The sequence below is a fragment of the Diabrotica virgifera genome, chromosome 8 (genome assembly GCF_917563875.1).
Source record: "Diabrotica virgifera virgifera chromosome 8, PGI_DIABVI_V3a".
Classification (NCBI taxonomy): Eukaryota; Metazoa; Arthropoda; class Insecta; order Coleoptera; family Chrysomelidae; genus Diabrotica; species Diabrotica virgifera.
In genome coordinates, this window is record NC_065450.1 from 69,864,397 (window position 1) to 69,887,607 (window position 23,211).

A 23,211-nucleotide genomic window follows, 5' to 3' on the forward strand; every position below is an offset into this window, starting at 1 on the left:
CTTCATCAATCATAAAAATTAAAATATCGTTTCATAAACAATGTCTTAACAAAACTATCTTCCGAATTTATGAAAAATAAATAAGGAAGGCAAGAAGGAAACTTGGCACTCACCTCGATAGTCTTTGCCAACTACTTCTCCAAATTCGTCTACCCAAATGAAGGTCTGCTGTCACTGAAGGGCTGCTTTCCACTGGGGCTGCTTTCCACAAAACGGAATGTTCGTTTGGATTTGCACTTAAGGTGTTAAAACGCCAAAGTCCCGAAAAGTTCTGTTTTCCGATAAATACGAAATTCACAGTTTCGCGACTCGCACAAATCCTACTGACTGCGCCAATTTTGGATTTCGAAAAATGAAATCGGTTTTTAAAAATATTTTTATTTCTAAACTACAATTTTAAATATGACTGAACTCGACAAGACCAAGAATAATAATGAATTTTACAATGCAAATATAATGAAACAATCTAACAAACTTCTGGTGGAAACTGCAGAGTAAGCTGCAGGTGTTGGTTGGGATTCTGCCAGGTCCGGACTTTCGTACCATGTAACTCTGGAGAATTTTTTATGAAACAAACTTTGGGAATAGGCGTGTTACAACATGGTTTTATATGTTTGTTAGACAAACTCCGCAAATAATTCTTGGGGCGTTCTCTTTAGTTTGTGGCTTTTGTGGTATAACATTTTTTAGAAACACACAAATGATTTTTGTACGTACGAAACAGAAGGGAAAAGAGAGTACGTGTTTCTTATCAAAATTCTCTTTTTGTTTATTAAAAACTATTTTTAACTATTGTTAAAATAATTAGAGAAAAGTACGAAATAGTACCGAACATAAATACATACATCGGAAAAGTCTAGGGATATTTTTTTAAAAACAGATGTTATGGTTACTTTAATTGATTTTTAGTGTTTAGTTGTATTTAATATGCAACATTTGTTAAAATGTCAAAAATAACCAGAATGCATTTCAGAAATGTCAAAAAATCGAGAAGTACAATTTAAAAAAATATGGGCGCAATAAGAAACAAAATGAAAACAAAAAGCTGTTGTTTATAGACAAAATAAGATTGTCGATACCCTGTTGAGGTAAGTTTGCCCAAGCCGGAAGCATATCCCAAACATTCTCGATGGAATTCAGGTCGGAGTATTGTGCTGCTTAAGGTAAAACATCAATACCTTCATTGGTAAACCAGTATGCCACTGAACGTGCAGAATGACTCTCCAAGAGTTCCATTTGTTGGTGAGTCATTGGTCCAGGAAAAAATTTGGCAAAAATTGAAGGAAATAGTAAACGCAGCAAAAACTCACGAAGGGTTGCAACGCCATTAATGATGATGATGACGATAGTATGTATATCATCTCTCACTGCTCTCTTCCCATGCGTGATTAAAAATCTTTTCTTTATGTAGTAGATACAGTGTTTGTTGTAGGCCTCCAGGCAACGTTTTTGTATGGCTGTGTTGTATTATTAGTTTACTTAATTTGCTTTTGTGGGAATGTTTCTTATCATGTGTTAAGTCAAGTTATTTAAGTAAGCATACTAACTCAGTACACTAGAATGCAGGGATTACGAGTGGCACGGCACGAGGTCAGCATGCATGAGAATAGAATCCCCAGAAAATTTCTAAATGCATGGATGCAAGGAAAAAGATCTATTGGAAGACCAAACAAAAGATGGGAAGACGAAGTAGCTAAGGATGCCAAAAACCTCCTAAAAACGCGTTCATGGAAAATAACAGCAGTAAATCGTGATGATTGGAGGAGCTTGCGGAAGGAGGCCAAGGCCCGGTTTGGGCTGTAGTTCCATTGGATGGATGGAAGTTTTAAGTCTCCCAGCAACTCATAGTATTTAGACAGCAAAACACTACATTTCCAGTATCTATAATACATTAATACCCCCAAAACTGCCGCATTGTTTTAAACATAATTAAACACGTCATAATATTCCCTTTTTTGGTGTTATAATGAAGTAGGCGGTGCGGATATGATTAAATAAATACAAGTAATTTGACTTGGAAACGAGATTTACTCCCAACGGATTCAATATATTATAATATAAATTACATGTAAATTAACGAGATCCCAATAATCTGTTATTGTGACGAATATTATTTATTATTTCTAAAGACTGGATTTAGAAGCAAAACAAATCTTTAAAAAGTGTCTTAAAACTTAAGAGACAACTTAACAAAAAATATAAGATTTTTATAGTTCATTTATAGTTTACTAGTTGAAAGTTAGTACTGAAATCTTCAATTTTGGTATAACTCAGAAGTCAAAACAACGAGTTTTCTGCAAAAACGTGTGAAAATCAACATATTTATTATTGTTCAACAAAAATATCTCAACAGCGTTACCTTACGAAATATCTAAAGAAAATATATACAAATTTTAGGTGGATAGGTAAAGTAGTTTTTGAGTTTCAATGTCCGTCAAAGTTTTGTCAAATTTTATTTTCAATTTCCTTTATGTCTGTCAAATCATAAAGTAATACACACCGGAATGTTTTTGAATCGCGGAATAACAAACAGCGTTAACTAAACAAGATTAACTTAATATATTTTTTTAATTAAGGAATGGGGACTTATTTTTTTAATAAGTAACAACTTTAATAAAACAAATGTTTCATTAGATAAACAGATGGGTGAAGGTCGATCTAGATTGGGATCTTAGACTACTATATTTATTAGTTTACTCGATTTAATTTAATTAAGTCTTCCAAAGTTAGATCAGAATTCATCCAATTGTCTTTCTTTTTTCCTGCCAAGTAAATATGGACCTCAACTTTTCAATTCGCGAGATTAATTACTTTAGCAAATTATCTTAATCGATAAGATAAATAGAAGTTGAGAACTTTAGAAAGTTTCAAATGTGTCAAGTTAATGTGCTCGCGTAGTTTCCAAAGTCGCGAAGTTAAATTTTGATTCGTCCCTTTTCAAACCGCAAAAAGATAGCTCCTACTGTAATTAATTATTGTCCTTGTTTTGGAAAATTCTCCAACATTAATCAGGAATACCTTATATTTAGAGGACAGAAGTTGGTCGGAAGTCTACAATTTATGACCGGAATTAATGTGTCACCATTTGATTTGTAGAGGACCACAACAAAATATTTCGAAGTAGTTTAATCTATTCTTTAAATTATTCGAGTTTTTGGTAGAGTGTAAGGTAGAGGAGGGTTATTATAAACTTGAATTCAGGTTTGTGAAATTGGTCCCCCGACCTCCATCTTGAAAAAAGGGTGGAAACAGTTTTCGCGCTGTCTCTAATAAACCAGCAACCTTACAGAAAATTTAATCAGACATAATTTGTAGAAAATTAAATAGGCTACAACTTTATTTGTATTACCTTTTATCGCAATCAGAGATGATAAAGGGATACTGCTAAATGAGCAGGAAAATAGAGATAATGAGAAACTGGCAAAACTATTTCACAGAAATGCTAAATAAGGGCGAAGTAAAAAACAAAAGGAATCAAACCATAAAATTGATCTGATAGGACTAGAAATTTTCACAGAGCAAGAAATAGAGAACGAAATAAAAAGTCTGAAAAATAATCTCAGGAATAACAGAAATACCGGCCAAAATGATAAAATCAGGAGGAAAAAGACTACAAAAAGATATATATATGACCTGATAAAAAGAATATGGAAAGTAGAAAAAATGCCAGAAGAGTTGACCAAAGCAAGGATACGTCTATACATAAAAAAGGTAATAGAATACTACGCGAAAACTATAGAGGCACAGTACTACTAGAAATAGTTTACAAAGTTTTGGCACAAATTATAAGAAAAAGGCTAAATCAATGTTCGGAAAAAATATTGGAAGAATACCAGGCAGTTTTTAGAAACAACAGATCAACGACGGACCAAATATTTGCCTTAAAAGCGTATTGCTTTTAAGACTACCCGTTACGAACATCGACTGTTGTTCATCGACTTTAAGCAGGCCTACGACGCAGCAAACTTTAGAAAGTTTCAAATGTGTCAAGTTAATGTGCTCGCGTAGTTTCCAAAGTCGCGAAGTTAAATTTTAATTCGTCCCTTTTCAAACCGCAAAAAGATAGCTCCTACTGTAATAAATTAATGTCCTTGTTTTGGAAAATTCTCTAACATTAATCAGGAATATCTTATATTTAGAGGACAGAAGTTGGTCGGAAGTCTACAATTTATGACCGGAATTAATGTGTCACAATTTGATTTGTAGAAGACCACAACAAAATATTTCGAAGTAGTTTAATCTCTTCTTTAAATTATTCCAGTTTTTGGTAGAGCGTTAGGTAGAGGAGGGTTATTATAAACTTGAATTCAGGTTTGTGGAATTGGTCCCCCGACCTCCATCTTGAAAAAAGGGTGGAAACAGTTTTTGCGCTGTATCTAATAAACCAGCAACCTTACAGAAAATTTTATCAGACGTAATTTGTAGCAAATTAAATAGGCTACAACTTTATTTGTATTACCTTTTATCGCAATCAGAGATGATAAAGGGACACTGCTAAATGAGCAGGAAAATAGAGATAATGAGAAACTGGCAAAACTATTTCACAGAAATGCTAAATATGGCCAAAGTACAAAACAAAAAGAATCAAACCATAAAATTGATCTGATAGCACTAGAAATTTTCACAGAGTAAGAAATAGAGAACGAAATAAAAAGTCTGAAAAATGATCTCAGGAATAACAGAAATACCGGCCAAAATGATAAAATCAGGAGGAAAAAGACTACAAAAAGATATATATGACCTGATAAAAAGAATATGGAAAGTAGAAAAAATGCCAGAAGAGTTGACCAAAGCAAGGATATGTCTATACATAAAAAAGGTAATAGAATGCTACGCGAAAACTACAGAGGCATAGTACTACTAGAAATAGTTTACAAAGTTTTGGCACAAATTATAAGAAAAAGGCTAAATCATTATTCGGAAAAAATATTGGAAAAATACCAGGTAGTTTTAGAAACAACAGATCAACGACGAACCAAATATTAGCCTTAAAAGCAATAAAGACTACCCGTTACGAACATCGACTGTTGTTCATCGACTTTAAGCAGGCCTACGACGCAGCAAACTTTAGAAAGTTTCAAATGTGTCAAGTTAATGTGCTCGCGTAGTTTCCAAAGTCGCGAAGTTAAATTTTGATTCGTCACTATAATAAATTATTGTCCTTGATTTGGAAAATTCTCTAACATTAATCAGGAATACCTTATATTTAGAGGACAGAAGTTGGTCGGACGTCTACAATTTTTGACCGGAATTAATGTGTCACAATTTGTAGAGGACCACAACAAAATATTTCGAAGTAGTTTAATCTCTTCTTTAGAATTATTCGAGTTTTGGTAGAGTTTTATTTTGTTTGGTAGGGTTATTATAAGTTTATAAGACTGGAACAATGCAGTGATAGTTTTGTTACACAAAGTTGGTGATATTATTAAATTGAAAAATTATAGACCCATCAGCCTCTTGACACATATGTACAAACTCTTTATGAAAATCTTAACGAAGAGGCAGGCTTCAGGGCAGAATTTGGCACCAATGACCATTGGCATACCATAAAGATATTAATTGAAAAATGCATCGAGTACAACATACCACTGGTTCTTGCATTTGTGGATTACGAGAAGGCTTTTGATTCTGTAGAGTTTGAGACAGTAGTGGAAGCCCTAAAGCAAAGCCAAATAGACTACAGGTACACGTCAAAAATCAAAAGCCTCTATGAGAATGCTACATCAAGTATACGACTACACGAAGACACAGAAAAATTCAGCTTAGGTCGAGGAGTAAAACAAAGAGACAATATTTCACCTAAATTGTTCAGGGAGAGATGGAGAGAGAATAAATCATCTGAGGTTTGCGGATGATGTTGTTTTAATCGCAGATAACTTACAGGATATACCCTAACAACACAAAACATTCCAGAAATGTACTATCAAAATTCTATTAATGTTTGAATGTCCTGGACATTCAAGGAACATTCGGTGAATATCTGATTAAATTATTGGTGGAATGTTACCACAAGACATTCTGTGAACATACTACCAATGTCCTATATTTTAAGAGAGGCTATTTACTATTCAATTTGTGTTTATTTTCAAATTTGCCGCAAGTGTATCTATGTATGTATTAGGCAATCCAAACACCGTGACTTCTGGTTCGGAGTTCGATTTGGATTTGGCATACAAAAGTTACAGAGGTTATATTTGTAATATCTATTTTTCATTGTTTATCGTCGTATTTTGTCTATTTTGGATTTCGTTTGCTGTATTTTGTGAACTTTATAAACTTTACCACAAGCCAAAGTGATTATTTAAGAAAATTATTATTGGAAGCTCCAGATGTTGGAGAAAGGTAAGGGAAACAATTTTTATTTACCGTTCAATTTTCCCTGATATTTATCAATATTGATGAATTTTGCAAGCAATAACATTATTTCTTTTATTGTTTAGATATTTATTGAAGCTGAAAATAATTGGGGATTTAGATCCATATACAATTCAGTTAGAATTGGATTTTACAGTAAAGTGCATTCCACCAAATTACTATTATAGATATTTATACATATCTGGTGGAGTTTCACAGTTACTACTCTAAGCAGCAGATGAAAGCATACAAAAGCTTTCAAGCACATAAATATTTTACAGCTGGATTTGTTTTTAAAGTTGGAAGTCACGAGCAACAACTTCATAAGTACCTACAAGAATATTGAGGAAATCCAGCTCCTCGATACTACTAGGAAAACTAGAAAATTGGAGAGGACATAGCCTTTTGAACTAGTTTGAGTGATAGGTGATAGTGAAAAGCAAAGCAGAATGCTTGTGTGCCTGTATGTGTTAGAATAGAGCACGATCTTGTTAGATTAGATAAGGGACACTATGGGGTAAGCTCTTCATTTTAAGTAACAGTAGTAATTTAGGTTAAATTAAAATTGCTCATTGGTCAGTTATGACCAGATTTTAATTGTAATGTATATACAATTCAATACAATGAATCATAATCGTAGTGATGATTATGGAAAAAAATATATGACAAGATTTTTTGCAATAAAATGTTTATATTTATCAAGAATGTATTATTTGGTATAGCCACATATACTTCTGGTATATCGTCGGTGATGTGACGATACCTCCTATCTGCTTTTTCATGAATTTTGTAGGAGGCAAAAACCCATTTTTAGGGTCAACTACTGTTTTCACATGTAAATTTTGACATGTTTGGTAGTAAATATATAGTTGAATTTACTACAAAACCTGTCAAAAAATTTCATATGAAAATAAGAGGTGACTGTAAAAAAAGTTTTTAGTCTCTCTTACAAAACTCATGAAAAAACAAATCGGAGGTAAGGTATTACGTCACGTCAGCGACTATATCCAGGGAATGTATAAAAAATATACTGTGAACGTCCAAAGAACATTCGTAGACATTCATGGAATGTTCCAACAAGACATTCAATAAATGTTTAAAATGCTGACAGAGGACTTTCCTGGGAAATTTGGGGGATATTCTTGTGCTTTTGAGGACATTCCAGGAATGTTTTAAATATCCTGTGTGTACATTCTAGGAACATACATGTACTTGGTGTTACTAGGGTAGTTTCTATGATACATTCGCTTAAAACTCTCTCTGAGAGAGTAGGATTAAAAATGAACTTAAAGAAAAACTAAACTTATGGCCAATCTCGTAATGAGTGAAAATGTAACTATTGACAATAATACCATACAACAAACAGACACTTAAAATATCTGGGAAACGAGATCAAAATAAGCAGAGACAAGCACACACATGAAATACAGAGGCGAACAGGCCTTACATGGGTAACATTTGGCAAATTAAGCCATATTCTAAAAAGTTCTAGTCCATTGTGTTCAAGCGAAAGGTTTATAACCAATATGTTTTGCCTGTACAAAGTTATGAAGCAGAAACTTTAACACAAACATAAAAATCCGCAAATAAACTCAGAGTTACACAACGAGTCATGGAACGTGTGAGCCTTCGAGACCACATAACAAACCAACAAATCAGGTCAAGAGCAGGAGTTCAAGACGTCATTGAAAGAGCTACGACGATTAAGTGCAACTGGGCAGGGCACTTTGCTAGAACACAATATGGACGGTGGACAAGACGAATCATGGAATGGAGGCCCAGAAACTATAAAAGAAGCCGAGGATGACCACCGACTAGATGGACCGATGGCATCAAAATTGTAGCGGGAAACTGGCTACAAGCGGCCCAGTGTAGAGAACACTGGAAAGAACCTGAGGGAGGCCTATGTCCAGCGGTGGACGCGATTGGCTGATTGATGATTATAAGTTTAAGTTTGTGGGGGCGCCACCCTTGTCCCCCTGCCGCCATCTTGCCAACTAGCAAATCGAGAGAAAATTTTGTTGGACACAATTTGTAGCAATATTAAATTGTCTACAATTTTATTTTTAATACTTTTTATCGTAAAAATCATTTCTGAGAACTATTCATAGTCTGGTGTTAGGACCAGCAATTTCTATTTCTACCTCTTCCTGTGATGAAAGAAAACGTTTCTTTCGAATGAGATATTTAAAATTAAAAATCACACTAAATTTTATCTTGATTTTCACGGCTGTAACTTATTAAAATAAACATTATAGAAGTTTTCAGGAACTTTCGGCCCTCGGTAATAATGTAATCTTTCATCCTGCGTTTAAATTTTTCAAAAATACTTATTAGTTTTCTTAGGATCGAAAAAATTAATGTATTTAAAACACATTGGCGCGAAATCTTGCGCCTACGCCCTTGTGTTGCTAATGAAATATAAGAGAGATATTTTGCAAGCATATATGAGAAACTACTAAAATAGTATTGAATTTCACTATAATATTGTAGTACTTTCATTATTTTATACAGCACAATCAAATTGCTTTTACAATTAATTCAACATGGGAGATAATTTTATACAGTATAAATATATTGTATTGACTTTAATTTAATACAATTATTTAAAATAACAAGAATTAATTTTGTGGCTATATTTATAAATGCCATGCAGGAGGCTCATCCATCCAGAACAATTTATGACGTATTAAACAATAATATTTATGTTTGTATAAATAACTGAGTACACCAATTATTAATTTAATTTTATAATAGTATATCTATTAAAATAATTGAAACTGGACATTTAATTCCTTTTATTGAAGTATCGTCAATTTAAATGCTTTAAACTCTGTTTTCTGTGCACTTTTATTAATTATATTGTATATTAATGATTAATGAATCGAAAAATTGACTACAGTATTTCATCGAGAAAGACCAAACGTACTGTTGGCATTTGCAGACGATATCGATATAATGGGAAACACTAGATTAAGGATGATGGAGATTTTTGTCAGGTTCGAGAAGGAAGCAGAGAAGATGAGGCTTCTAATCAATGAAAGTAAAACTATATGCATATGAGCCGATTTAACCAAAAAAGAGGTAGAATGGAATAGAACATCACCATCGATGATTGTAACTTTGAACGCATCAGAGAATTTATGTATCTTGGAACAACAATAACTCAAAACAATAACGGATGACAAGAAATAAACACTAGAATACAAGCCAGTAATGGATGTCTTTATGCCCTTTAGAGCCTTATAAAATTGAAACAAGAAGTAAGACATATAAAGATACAAATCTAAACGGGAACTGGTGTATGTTTTCAAAAGACTGATAGTGTGTAAATTAATTTATTAAATCAGCTAAGTACTTTCAGCATATTAATGCCATCATCAGAGCTATCCTATAAAAAGACTAAGTTGAAAAATCTTATTCATAAAAAATTATAAAGTGAAACTTACGTCTTATAGGTGTAAAAACCTCAAAAGAAGAGAAAACTTCGAACAAACACATTCTATATTTTAAAAATTAACCCAGGGATATAACCACTGGTTAGGGTAAAAAACCCTTAAATGTTAAAAATCACATTTAATGTGTTTTTTTTATAAAATGGCCACCATTCGTACAAAGAACAGCTGTTACTGACAATATTCAAAACGACAGCCTGCTGACGGAAACAATAGTTCCTAGCGACATCTGTGTTATTAAAATTATTTAAAATTTTTGAAAATGACTAAGTTGTCATATGTAGTTAACTAATTGGTATGACGTTAAAGTTAATATGAAAAACTAAAGTTAAATTTAAATGACAATTGTTAAGTTTAAATTAAAGTTAAATGTGAAAATAATCAAATTATCAAAGTATTATTAATTATTAAAAAAACCAAACAACCAGTCAGTTCTGACCAAATATAGAAGTGAGATAGATGAAAACCAAGGAGAAGCACCGTTGGACAAGCTCAGAGTTCCAAAACTGTTTGAAAACAATATTATTATTAAAAAAGCCAAATCGAAAATATTTAATTTAATTGTAATCAATGAAAGAAAATTCAAATATGTTATAAAGTAATGTTCAAAAAACTAGAGCAATTGTTGGGCATGCTGAATATAACAGTATTAAAGAAACTTCTTAAAGATTGGATCAAATTTACAATTTAATTGAACCTGGGTGTTAACACAATTTTGAGGATTTCTTTTTAATTCCCTGCTAATTTCTAAGTCTTCTAATAAATTCATTTTTGTATAGTTGTTAATGGGTATACTATGTAGAATCCTACTATCTCTTTGGGGACTGAAGTTATGTTTAGAAGCATGTAAGTGATTGCCAAAACTAGATTTGTCAATCTTAGACAAATGTTCTTTGATGCGTGTTTCCAAAGGTCGCATAGTTCTCCCCACATAGGTAACAGGGCAGTCTCCACAGGACAATTTGTATATACCACTTTTTGATGTTTTTCCAATTTTATCTTTGGTGTGAGAAAAAATAGATTTGATATTTTCCTTACATTTGAATGATAGTTTAAGGTTGGGGATGTTATTTAGGATTTCCTACAATTACATAAAACGAAAGAAAAAACCTTCATTTTGTCAAATCCTCAAATACCTAGACTATATGGTTTACCAAAAATTCACAAACCGAATGTTCCTATGAGACCAGTGGTTAGCTTTTACAACACACCAGTTGTTACATTGTCTAAATTCATTAATTCCATTTTACAATCTACAATAACTTTACAACCTTCTTATTCTGTCAAAAATTCTACCGATTTAGTAAATAAGCTGTCAGTTTTAAACTTACCTAGAGACTTCTTTCTAGTTTCTTTTGATGTAAGTAATTTGTTTACTAATGTACCTAGAGATGAAACCATTCCTTTAGTGGAGGATTTACTTATTAAAAGTAATATTAATAGAGTTTCAATTCCTCACTTGTTGGATTTACTTAAATTTTGTTTATCGCACGATTTCTTCACCTTTAACGATATTATTTATAGACAAGCACAAGGCTTGGCAATGGGGAATCCTTTATCACCTTTGCTAGCAGATTTGTTTCTTAACAACCTCGAGGTTAACATATTTGATAATAATTCTTCGAACCAAAACTCTTTCCAAAAAATCTTATACTGGTTCAGGTATGTTGATGATGTATTGGCTATTATAGATGGCAATTCTACAGATGCTGAAAATATTCTTTATTTGCTCAACAATTTACATCCAGCTATAAATTTCACTCTAGAAACCGAGTTCAACAAGTCTATAAATTTTCTAGACCTTACTTTAACTAGGATGGACAGTAAATTAATTTTTTCAGTCTTTAGAAAACCTACTCAGACTGACCATACCATCCCTAGATCTTCTAACCATCCCTTTCAACAGAAGATGGCTTCCTTTTATTGCTACATCCATCGTTTACTTAGTCTACCATTATCAGATACTAATTTCAATTCAGAATTAGATATTATCAAACAACTTGCATATAGTAATGGTTACTCCCCTACTTTAGTTGATAACATCCTCAACAAATTAAGGAGTAAAAGGAATAGATCCCTAGCTTACAATCCTGTTCTTAATAATTCCACTACAGCAGTTATGTATAGATCAATATCATACATAGGTTATCCTTCAGATAATATAGCCAAAATCCTAAATAACATCCCCAACCTTAAACTATCATTCAAATGTAAGGAAAATATCAAATCTATTTTTTCTCACACCAAAGATAAAATTGGAAAAACATCAAAAAGTGGTATATACAAATTGTCCTGTGGAGACTGCCCTGTTACCTATGTGGGGAGAACTATGCGACCTTTGGAAACACGCATCAAAGAACATTTGTCTAAGATTGACAAATCTAGTTTTGGCAATCACTTACATGCTTCTAAACATAACTTCAGTCCCCAAAGAGATAGTAGGATTCTACATAGTATACCCATTAACAACTATACAAAAATGAATTTATTAGAAGACTTAGAAATTAGCAGGGAATTAAAAAGAAATCCTCAAAATTGTGTTAACACCCAGGTTCAATTAAATTGTAAATTTGATCCAATCTTTAAGAAGTTTCTTTAATACTGTTATATTCAGCATGCCCAACAATTGCTCTAGTTTTTTGAACATTACTTTATAACATATTTGAATTTTCTTTCATTGATTACAATTAAATTAAATATTTTCGATTTGGCTTTTTTAATAATAATATTGTTTTCAAACAGTTTTGGAACTCTGAGCTTGTCCAACGGTGCTTCTCCTTGGTTTTCATCTATCTCACTTCTATATTTGGTCAGAACTGACTGGTTGTTTGGTTTTTTTAATAATTAATAATACTTTGATAATTTGATTATTTTCACATTTAACTTTAATTTAAACTTAACAATTGTCATTTAAATTTAACTTTAGTTTTTCATATTAACTTTAACGTCATACCAATTAGTTAACTACATATGACAACTTAGTCATTTTCAAAAATTTTAAATAATTTTAATAACACAGATGTCGCTAGGAACTACTGTTTCCGTCAGCAGGCTGTCGTTTTGAATATTGTCAGTAACAGCTGTTCTTTGTACGAATGGTGGCCATTTTGTAAAAAAAAACACATTAAATGTGATTTTTAACATTTAAGGGTTTTTTACCCTAACCAGTGGTTATATCCCTGGGTTAATTTTTAAAATATAGAATGTGTTTGTTCGAAGTTTTCTCTTCTTTTGAGGTTTTTACACCTATAAGACGTAAGTTTCACTTTATAATTTTTTATGAATAAGATTTTTCAACTTAGTCTTTTTATAGGATAGCTCTGATGATGGCATTAATATGCTGAAAGTACTTAGCTGATTTAATAAATTAATTTACACACTATCAGTCTTTTGAAAACATACACCAGTTCCCGTTGAGATTTATATAGAAGTGTGTACAAGTCAAACAGTCTTTTTCTATTCTATTTATATAAAGATACAACTGTATAAAAGAATCATACGAGCTGTGGTGATGTATGGTAGCGAAACGTGGACGATAACAAAGGCAAACGATAAGAGACTATGTGTTTGGGAAAGAAAAATCCTAATAAAGATCTTCGGGCCTGTGCTTGATAAAGCAGCAGTACAATATATTATAGGAACTAGCAAAGAGCTCAAAGAACTATACCCAGACGTTAACATAACAAAATAAATAACGTACAGAAGACTCCAAAGAAGTACAAACTAGAAGAAGACCATGTGAACGTACTCGACTACGTAGGCGGTATGATATAGCAGGGGAACTTAAAGCTATAGGCTTGGAGAATTGGATGGCGATTGCTCAAGACAGAGAAATTGAGGCATGTTGTCGAGCCAGCTAAAACCCATGAAGGGTTGTCACGCTACGGAGTAAAAATTGTTACCATAATTAGATTAGATTATAAATGTTTTCGTTTTCTGCAGCGTGTGGGTATGATTTTATGTCCCTTTTTTTTAAGTATGGAGTGAAGTGTATTGCTCTATAACCGATACAGTCTAACCCAAGCCCGGAAAAACATCAGATATAGAGGAATATCACCTCTATAAAAACCAGCGCTCAGCTGGCCCGGCTGATAGCCCTCTATGAGGCTCCTTTTTCTAGGGTTACAGATGAAGACCACAACGACGATGAAAGCGGACAAATCACCTTTTTAAATGTTATTAAAACTAAACAAATGCGATAAATACTTTTTTTTATTTAGTTCCATTTAATTTACAATTTGTTATCACTCATAACAATAAGTAAATTTTATGCCAATAATTAGAAGAACAAATGACTCGTAGGAATTCTCTCCAGTAAGAGGCTTCCTTTAACATATAATTAACAAACAAAGTTAATAATGTAGTGGTAAATGTTTATTAATTTTATTTAAATCTGTTTATTAAGTCTGTAGGCTTAAAACACTTTAGTCGACGCACTTCATCGTTGACATTAAACAGTTCGCGCACTAAGTCATTAGAGTGAGCACTAGTTTTGTTTTTGTATTTTTCACTGTACTTTGTGACTTCAGTTTTTATGGATTGAACTTGGAGGTCTTTTTATATTATGTTGTTCGAAACATACCACGGAGCATTGGTTATAATTCGAAGAACTTTGTTCTGGAATCTTTGTAGGATTTCTAGGTTTGAATTGCTAGCAGAACCCCATAATTGAATTCCATACGTCCATATTGGCTTCAGTACGGCTTTATATATTAAGATCTTATTTGTGAGATTTAATTGTGATTTCCTGCCACTAAGCCAGTAAAGTTGTCTTAGTTTGAGACCCAATTATTTTCGTTTTGTAAATATATGTGTTCTCCATGTTAATCTTCTGTCAAAATGTAAACCTAAATATTCGACTTCATTTCTCTGAGTAATCATTTGATTATTTAATAACACTGCTGGACATATACCTCTTCTTAGTGTAAAGGTAACATGGATTGATTTGGTCTCATTAACTCGAATTTTCCACTCTTTTAACCATGCTTGGATATTATTAAGGCTGGCTTGTAAGTTTCTTGAGGCAGTTACTGAATCATGATGTGAGGCGAGTATTACAGTGTCATCTGCGAATGTTGCTGTTATTGTAGTTCTTGAAGTTGGTAGATCTGCAGTAAAAAGCTGGTACAACATTGGACCTAACACGCTGCCTTGCGGTACTCCTGATTTTATTTGGTATAATTCTGAATATTCTGAATGGTATTTAACTGAAAAAAATCTGTCAGATAAGTAAGACTTTAGAAGTTCATAATATGGATGAGGCAATAGGTTTTTTAGTTTATAGAGTAGACCTTTGTGCCAGACTTTATATAAATATAACAAGAAAGTTTATAATAACAACAATAAAGCACGCAACTTGAACAAGTGCATAGCTATAAATATCTGGACCACGAGATTAAATTAGAAAGAGAAAATCAAACAAGTTAAACAGGAGAATAGGACTGGTGTTATGGGCGACTTACGGAAAACTGAGGGAAGTTTTTAGATAAGATATTCCCATGTGTTTGAAAAGGAAGGTCGTTGATCAATGCGTACCAATTATAATGTATGGAACAGAAACATGAACCTTCACCAAAAAAGTATTCAATAAAATACAAATGATACAGAGACAAAGGAAAAGTTAATGTTGAATATATCCCTCATAGACAGAGTTTCAAATAAAGTAGTTATGAGAAAATAGTTAGTTGTGTTACGGACGCAGTTCAAAGAATTACACCTATGAAATAGAACTGGGCGGGACATGCTTGCAGATTCAAAGATGAAAGATGGCCAAAGAAAATTTTTAAATGGAGATGTATACACGATGCTTATCGTAATCGTGGACATCCTCCAACAAGGTGGGCGGATAACATCAAGCTAGTCCACACAACTGGATTCAGGGTGCTCAAGATCGGATGCAGTGTAATTATTTACGAGAGGTCTATGTTCAGCAGTTGACTCAAAAGGCTGATGATGATCATATAACTGGCAACCCTGTAGTTTCTCAGAGCAAGAATTTACTACTGTTGACCACAAAATTGTTGATTTATTCTGTAATAAACCAATAGTGTCAGATCTGTGAATTTCAACGACGAATACCACTTGTTTGGGTGGCGGCCTATGGTTCACTAAGAGACATCTTTAAGAGCAACATCCCGGTAGCTATGAAACGAAAGACATTTGACCAATGCGATCTTCCTATTATGACATACAGAGCAGAAACTCTCACGCTCACAAATACAACAGCACTAAAATGCTACTGGTAAAAAGGCGCATGGAAAGATCGATTTTCGGCGTGACAAAAAAAAGACAAAATAAGGAACCAAGACCTGAGGAAAAGAACAGGTATCGCTGATGTGGACGAACGCATCGCCAAGCTAAAATGGAATTGGGCTGGTCACGTAGCGAAACTAAAAGACTGAAGATGGACGAGAAAACTAATTGACTGGCGCCCAAGAAAAGACAAATGCAGCAGAGGAAAACCACCAACACGCTGGATGGACGACATTAAACGAATGTCCAAGAAATGGCAAGACGCACATAACCGTGGAAAGTGGCGAAAAATGGGAGAGACCTATGGTCTCTCTCTCCCGTCCAGCAGTAAACGGGAGAGGTTGCATGATGATGATGATGATGAAACTAATAATTTCATATACTTACATATTTGATGCACTCGTACTGAATTTAATAAACGTAATTATGTAGTTAATTAAAGTAAAATAGGAACTTGAAATAATATTTGACTTGCTTCTAGCTAAGAAGCCAGAGCGTAAGTTTGCTTGCCTACTTCTAGTTGAGAAGCAGAAGAGGAACTTTTACTTGCGTGCTTCTTATTGGGAAGCATGATATGAAGATTGCCTTGCATGTTTCTAGTTGAGGAGCGTGAAAATGAGTATTTTACGGCCGTTAAGTTCGAATATTTCGAATGTAAAAAAATAACCGGTGCAGGAGATACGATACAGCAGGAAAAAAACATGTCATGCTGATCGCGTGGGTCTTTAATTTACTGAGACGGACGATTCAAATGTTCTAGTTATTATTGTTCATTTATTGAACACACTATTGTAGAAAACACAATTTTCTACAATGACAAAAGAGAGAGAAATGGAGGAAAGACACAAAGGTCAATAGACGAAGTCAATATAGCAAGATACCTAAAACAAGTTAACGTGTAAGGAGAAGAAAGATATATTCTATGACTTTTATTCAACAAATGGTGTCCTTGTAACCTAATTTTTAGTAAATAGCACTCAATCTATCTATGAATGTCGTCTTCAACTAATTACTTATTTTTTATCTGTGACCTCGTTTCAAGGCTTTATCTAATATTAGGAGAAACGTCAAGGTACGTTGTTTACCAAATTGAATTGAACACATGTGTGCCCAACTTCTTGTCTAAAGCCCGCCATGAATAAAGGAATACTGTGAAATTAACCCCATTTTCCACTATATGTTCTTAAGACGATATTCACTTCGAGGGTTGCTTTTTGTACTCCCTGGTCCCTACGGAGTGCGGTGTCGGTTTTTCGGGTGATTATTCTAGTAGGAACGTTTTTTAAACTCGAGATCCGTAGTCTCACGTATTTTAATTATGTTAAAGTTTTTGTGCAGGTAAGTCAGCTAATTAATGCTAAAAATAATTAAAATATAATCTGACCAGTAAAATTAACTGGAGTACATGTTTACTTTAAGGGGATGTTTACGTAGTTTCGGCTATAATGCTATTTAAATGGGATTCATTTTTTTCAAATCCTGAGAAAACTATTTTTAAAAAGTATTTTTAAAAAATTTAAACGCAGAATGAAAGATTACGTTTTTACCGAGGGCCGAAAGTCCCTGAAAGCTTTTGTAATGTTTATTTTAATAAATTGCAGGGGTGAAAGCTAAGAGAAAATGTAGTGTGATTTTTAATTTCAAATATGTCGTTCAAAAGAAACTTTTTATTTATTCTAAGGGACTTTCGGCCTTCGATAATAATTTAGTATTTCATTCTGCGTTTAAATTTTTTAAAAATATTAGCTTTTTCAGGGTTCGAAAAAAATGGACACCATGTCCATAGTGATATTTTCCAAATCGAACATTCGCTATCTTTGTCATACAACGCACACGACACGAGTCGAATAGAATAATATGGTAACAAGACAGTGATAATTTTAAATACCTATTTGACGTAGCATCGGGAATATTTTGAGTTGTTGATTAAATAATATTGATAGTGTATTTGATAAATAATTGATTTAAGACGTTAACTTAATTAAAAGTTAATTGTTTGTTATCTGTGAATGATCCAAACAGAGAATTGATCAGGATATATTCTGTGATCCAATTATTTTGTTGTTAATGATGTTCAAAATTGTAAGCGTCCCATAGTAACAATATATTATTAAAAAATCACTTTAACACTTTTCCCCTTTTCTCGATTGAGTATTAGTTTTTGTTGTACAGTATGTAAATTATTACAATCACTGAATACATAATTAGTAAATAGTATATTATTCAACGAGCATGTAATGATGGCTATTACTCACGATGATGAAGTTTGCGACACGAGCCGTAGGCGAGTGTCGTAATTCATCAGAGTGAGTAATAGCCATTGCATGCGAGTAGAATACTATACTTTTTCTACGACCTTTTTTTATTTTAATTAGTAAAAAATTTAATTATCAACTACTCGAGATTTAAATTATAATAATTTACAAAAATACCTAAATGCTATTTACCCCTAGTACGTGGCTGAATAATCGGTTGCCTACTATTACTAAATTCTTATTTATTGTAAAAATACAACTAGAAATAGTCAATATAAGTTCTATTCGTTTCCGAAAAATTATAAGCTTAAATTTGTACCTACTGTCAGAATCTAATAAATGTCAGAATGTAATCTAATAAACAGAAAATGGCTGTTGTCGGTGGACGTATTTCATATAATATATAGTTATAATGTATATTTACATTTAACTATATATAATATAATAATATAACTATACATAATATGTTATAACATATTTAACACAATATAACTTGAAAAACAAACACAATATTAGTTATAAATTCCAATTAACATAAACAAAAAGCGCTAATGTCACTGTCACTAAATTAAATGATAAACGTCAAAATTTTTAGTAAACAAGATATAAACGTAAAAAATATACTGACATTGTTACAGTTAAAATTCCTTTATATATTTTTCGAAGTTAATTATTGGTATAAATAACAATAATTATTGTATTAAATAAACAAGTTTAAGTAATTTTATTTGCAGTTTATATACGATTAATATTAAAAGTGGCATGCGCCACTTGAATCTAACTTCAGCCCGTGAGTAATGACCCGTGAGGAACTTCAGCCCGTGAGTAATGAAATATTACTCACGGGTACAGTAATGGGTGCTATTATCTATGAAAAAATAGCGAATAATGAGCATGTTATTAAACGGTCGTAGAAAAAAAATTATCATATTTATTAATTGAATTAATATTTTGCAATTATACAAGTAACATTTATCCTAGAACATTCAAAATCCATATCTTTAAAGTTAACGATGACATTGTCATCTAGTAATGTTTACATATCCATACCAGTGAAAATTTGACACGTAATTTGCCGTGTAAAGGCAGAAAAAGTAGGGATAGCCGTAAAATATTTGCGAATTATGTACCGATGGCCTTAAAAACATCTAAAAACTATTAAAAAAACTTATAGAATAAACAGGAATATCCTCATCATCATTGGTTCTACAACACATAGTGAAACTTGCCCTGTTCCAGAATCAGCTTCCATTCCTTCCTATCCTTTGCCTTGGTTTTCCAATTTCGTACCCTTAATACTTGCAAGTCGTCTTTCACCTGGTCCTTAAATCATGATCTGGGCCTGCCTTTTCTCCTTGCTCCATCCGGTATTTGCCTATAAATGTGTTTCGACGGTTCCACTTCATTCATTCTCTCTAAGTGGCCTATCCACCGCAGCCTGTTTATTTTGATAGATCTAAAAATACTAGACTCGCTATTAGGCTCAATACTGTTAGCTTTACACTAACGAAAGCTTATTTTAACACTCTAGTTATATATTATGTTTTATTACGGTGTAATGTATGTTCTTTGTATATTAGTGTGTTGTAACTTTTATTTTGAATAAAAGTTTAATTATTACTTTTGTTTCAGTAAGTTCTCAGTTAGAACTTCTATAAAGCTGCTGCATAACTGGTAAGTGATCAATTAAGTGTTTAAAAAGTAATAGTTTTTAAGATACTCTAATCTTTCGAGAATCAACAGAAAAAAGAAGAAGAAGAAATATGACAAATACAATGTTACACAATTAGTAATGTAAAATATGCCACACCAACATCACTGAGTATTTTTTGGTTTTCTTTAACAATTTTTATTTACCTCTTCTCTATAATATTAAGCTTTAATAATTATAAGGACGAACGTAACAAAAACCCCTTATAATTTTTATATTCATTCCCGCCCACCGCCCCTTTGTCCCCCACGCAACGTTTTGCCCCTGGAGATTTTGCTTAGTTATGTCATGATCTACTGACTTATTCCCAAAGTTTGGTGCACTACCTCGATCACGAGCGTCACAATAAACCCCTTAAAATTTTTATATTCACCCCTGACTGACACCCCTTTGTCTCCCACGCAGCGTTCCGCCCTTGGGGATTTTGCTTAGTTACGTATTTTCAAATTTTGGTGCACAATCTCGATCATGAGCGTCACAAAAAAAAATAAAAAAATCACGAATTTGGTCCCTTATAACTACCCATAGCGTGTCGGCTCGCGTGGGAAAGTCATGTACACAACTGATTTAACATATCCCCATATAGTTTGTCCATATTACTTATCACGAGCAAAATCTGTTTCTATCTCTCCGACTAATAGTCTGGGCAGATTATCGGAGACTAGGCCATTTTTGGGAAAAGTTATTTACCAGCAATTTTATTGCTGCAATCGAATCTTATGATTGTATATATTAATAATATAGGTATGCAAAGTTCGCAGATAGTGAGCTACTTTTTTTATAAACAAAATGGCGCCCGAAAATCGTGTTTCTTTTCAATTTTTGCTCTATAACTCTAAAGATTTTAACTTTACACCAAAAACATACAAATAAAAATTCACCGCAATTAAATTCTTCATAGATATGTGTTTTTCCCGATTTACCTCGACAAAAACTTTCCCCGAAAAATGCGGGTTTTTCCAACAAAATCTTTAATTTTCAACTAAAATTTTAGATAAGTAATTGTTTATCAATAATTAAATAACTTGGTAATGTAAAAGCACTTTTCGTATAATTATAATTCTAGAAGTGGATGGAAATTGAATGAACAGTTTAGCAACAATTGAATTATTAATTAAAAATTTACGGTAGCTATAATAACCACAATAATTATGATACATAAGAATAACTATGATTTTTGTATAAAGAGACATTTTACCTATCTAATGTACTTTACAGAATAGAAATTGGACTATTTTAGCGGCCTCAGAAATATTTTAAAATCATAAACAATTTTTTGGCTTGTAAACAAATAGAATATCTCGGGAAATATTAAATTTAATTAAATCATGAAACCGGTATTGAAAAAAAAAATGACAGGATGCTTCTTTAAAAAAAAAACGTTTAATTGTGATGAGTGGTTCCTGAGACACAACCGGTCAAAGTTGACCGGCATTTACGGCAAAGATATAAACAACAGGATCATAATTTTCAAACCATCACCTTTTTATTTTTATCCTCTTTCTTCAAACCAATTTTCATATCTTAAAAATACTCATAACATATATTATTATAATAAAAACTATCGATATTACGAGTGAAACTTGCCAAAAATAGCAAAATTTCAATCAAAAATTAGGTTGGAGAAAATATAATCTCAAAGTTCAAAATCGGTATACGTTAAAAAAATGCATTTTCTCGGCTTCCCATGGAGCAATTTTCTTTATTCTTTTTTTGTTCCCAAGTAACTCGAGTAGAGCCATCTAACTAACGCATTACTAAATGTCAAAGTTGCTTCTGTTTTGTTATAATAAATTAATTTATTTATTATAACAAAATTTTTTAATTTGTTTAAATACAGATTGTTTAAATAATTATACAACTTTCAAATAAGAATATTTGTATTTTTAACGTTAAAAGGTACAACTGTAGTAAGTTTACCTACAAAAAAGTCTACAACTGGAAAAATATGTAGTTTTCTTTTCTTATAAAAAAATTAATCTATTATAACAAAACAAAAGCAAGCTTGACATTTAATAATGCATTAGTTAGATGGCTCTACTCGAGTTACTTGGGAACAAAAAAATAATGAAGAAAATTGCTCCATGGTAAGTCGAGAAAATGCATTTTTTTAAGGTATACCGATTTTGAACTTTGAGATTACATTTTTTCCAACCTAATTTTTGATTGGAATTTTGCTATTGTTGGCAATTTTCACTCGTAATATCGATAGTTTTTATTATAATAATATATGTTTTGAGTATTTTAAAAATATGAAAATTAGTGTGGAGAAAGATGACAAAAATAAAAAGGTGATGGTTCTAAAATTATGATCCTGTTGTTTATATCTTTGCCGTAAATGCCGGTCAACTTTGACCGGTTGTATCTCAGGAACCCCTCATCACAATTAAAAGTTTTTTTTGTAAAGTAGCGTCCTGTCACTTTATTCCAATACCGTTTTCATGATTAAATTTAACTTAATATTTCCCGAGATATTATATTTCTTTATAAGCCAAAAAATTGTTTATAATTTTAAAATATTACTGAGGCCGCTTAAATAGTCCAATTTTAATTCTGTAAAGTACATTAGATAGGTACAATGTCTTTTTATACAAAAATCGTAGTTATTCTTATATATCGTAATTAATGTGGTTATTATAGCTTCCGTAAGTTTTTAATTAACAATTCAATTGTTGCTAAACTGTTCATTCAATTTCCATCTGCTTCTGGAGTTATAATCTATACGAAAAGAGGTTTTATATTACCAAGTTATTTAATTATTGATAAACAATTACTCATCTAAAATTTTTGTTGAAAATTAAAGATATTGTTGGAAAAACCCGCATTTTCCGGGGAAAATTTTCGTCGAAGTAAATCGGAAAAAACGCGTCTCTATGAATAATTTAATTACGGTGAATTTTTATTTGGGTGTTTTTGGTGTAAAGTTAAAATCTTCGGAGTTATAGAGCAAAAATTTAAAAAAACACGACTTTCTGGCGCCATTTTGTTTATAAAAAAAGTAGCACACTATCTGAGGACTTTGCATACCTATATTATTAATATACAATCATAGGATTCGATTTCTGGAATAAAATTGCTGGTAAATAACTTTTCCTTGTATTTTGCTAATTATCCCAGAGTATAATATCAACTACACATTCCATTGCAGAGAGTTGGCACATCTCTAAGCATTGTCCATAATATT

At 32.2% G+C, this 23,211-nt stretch overlaps 1 protein-coding gene and 1 long non-coding RNA gene across 6 annotated transcripts in view; one reads left to right on the top strand and one right to left on the bottom strand.

Moving 5' to 3' along the window:
• Positions 1–23,211, top strand: part of LOC114340777 (ras-related protein Rap-2b) — a 607,622-nt gene that overhangs the window by 227,307 nt on the left and 357,104 nt on the right. For all 5 annotated transcript variants that reach the window (XM_050659445.1, XM_050659448.1, XM_050659447.1 and 2 more), the window contains exon 2: positions 19,949–19,990. The gene's annotated coding sequence lies outside the window, so the exon portion shown is untranslated. The remainder of the gene's footprint in view (positions 1–19,948; positions 19,991–23,211) is intronic.
• On the bottom strand, positions 9,679–10,883 carry LOC126890476 (uncharacterized). Its single transcript, XR_007700333.1, has 2 exons — positions 9,804–10,883; positions 9,679–9,745 (listed from the first exon to the last, which is right to left on the bottom strand). It is a non-coding gene; the product is annotated as an uncharacterized LOC126890476 (long non-coding RNA).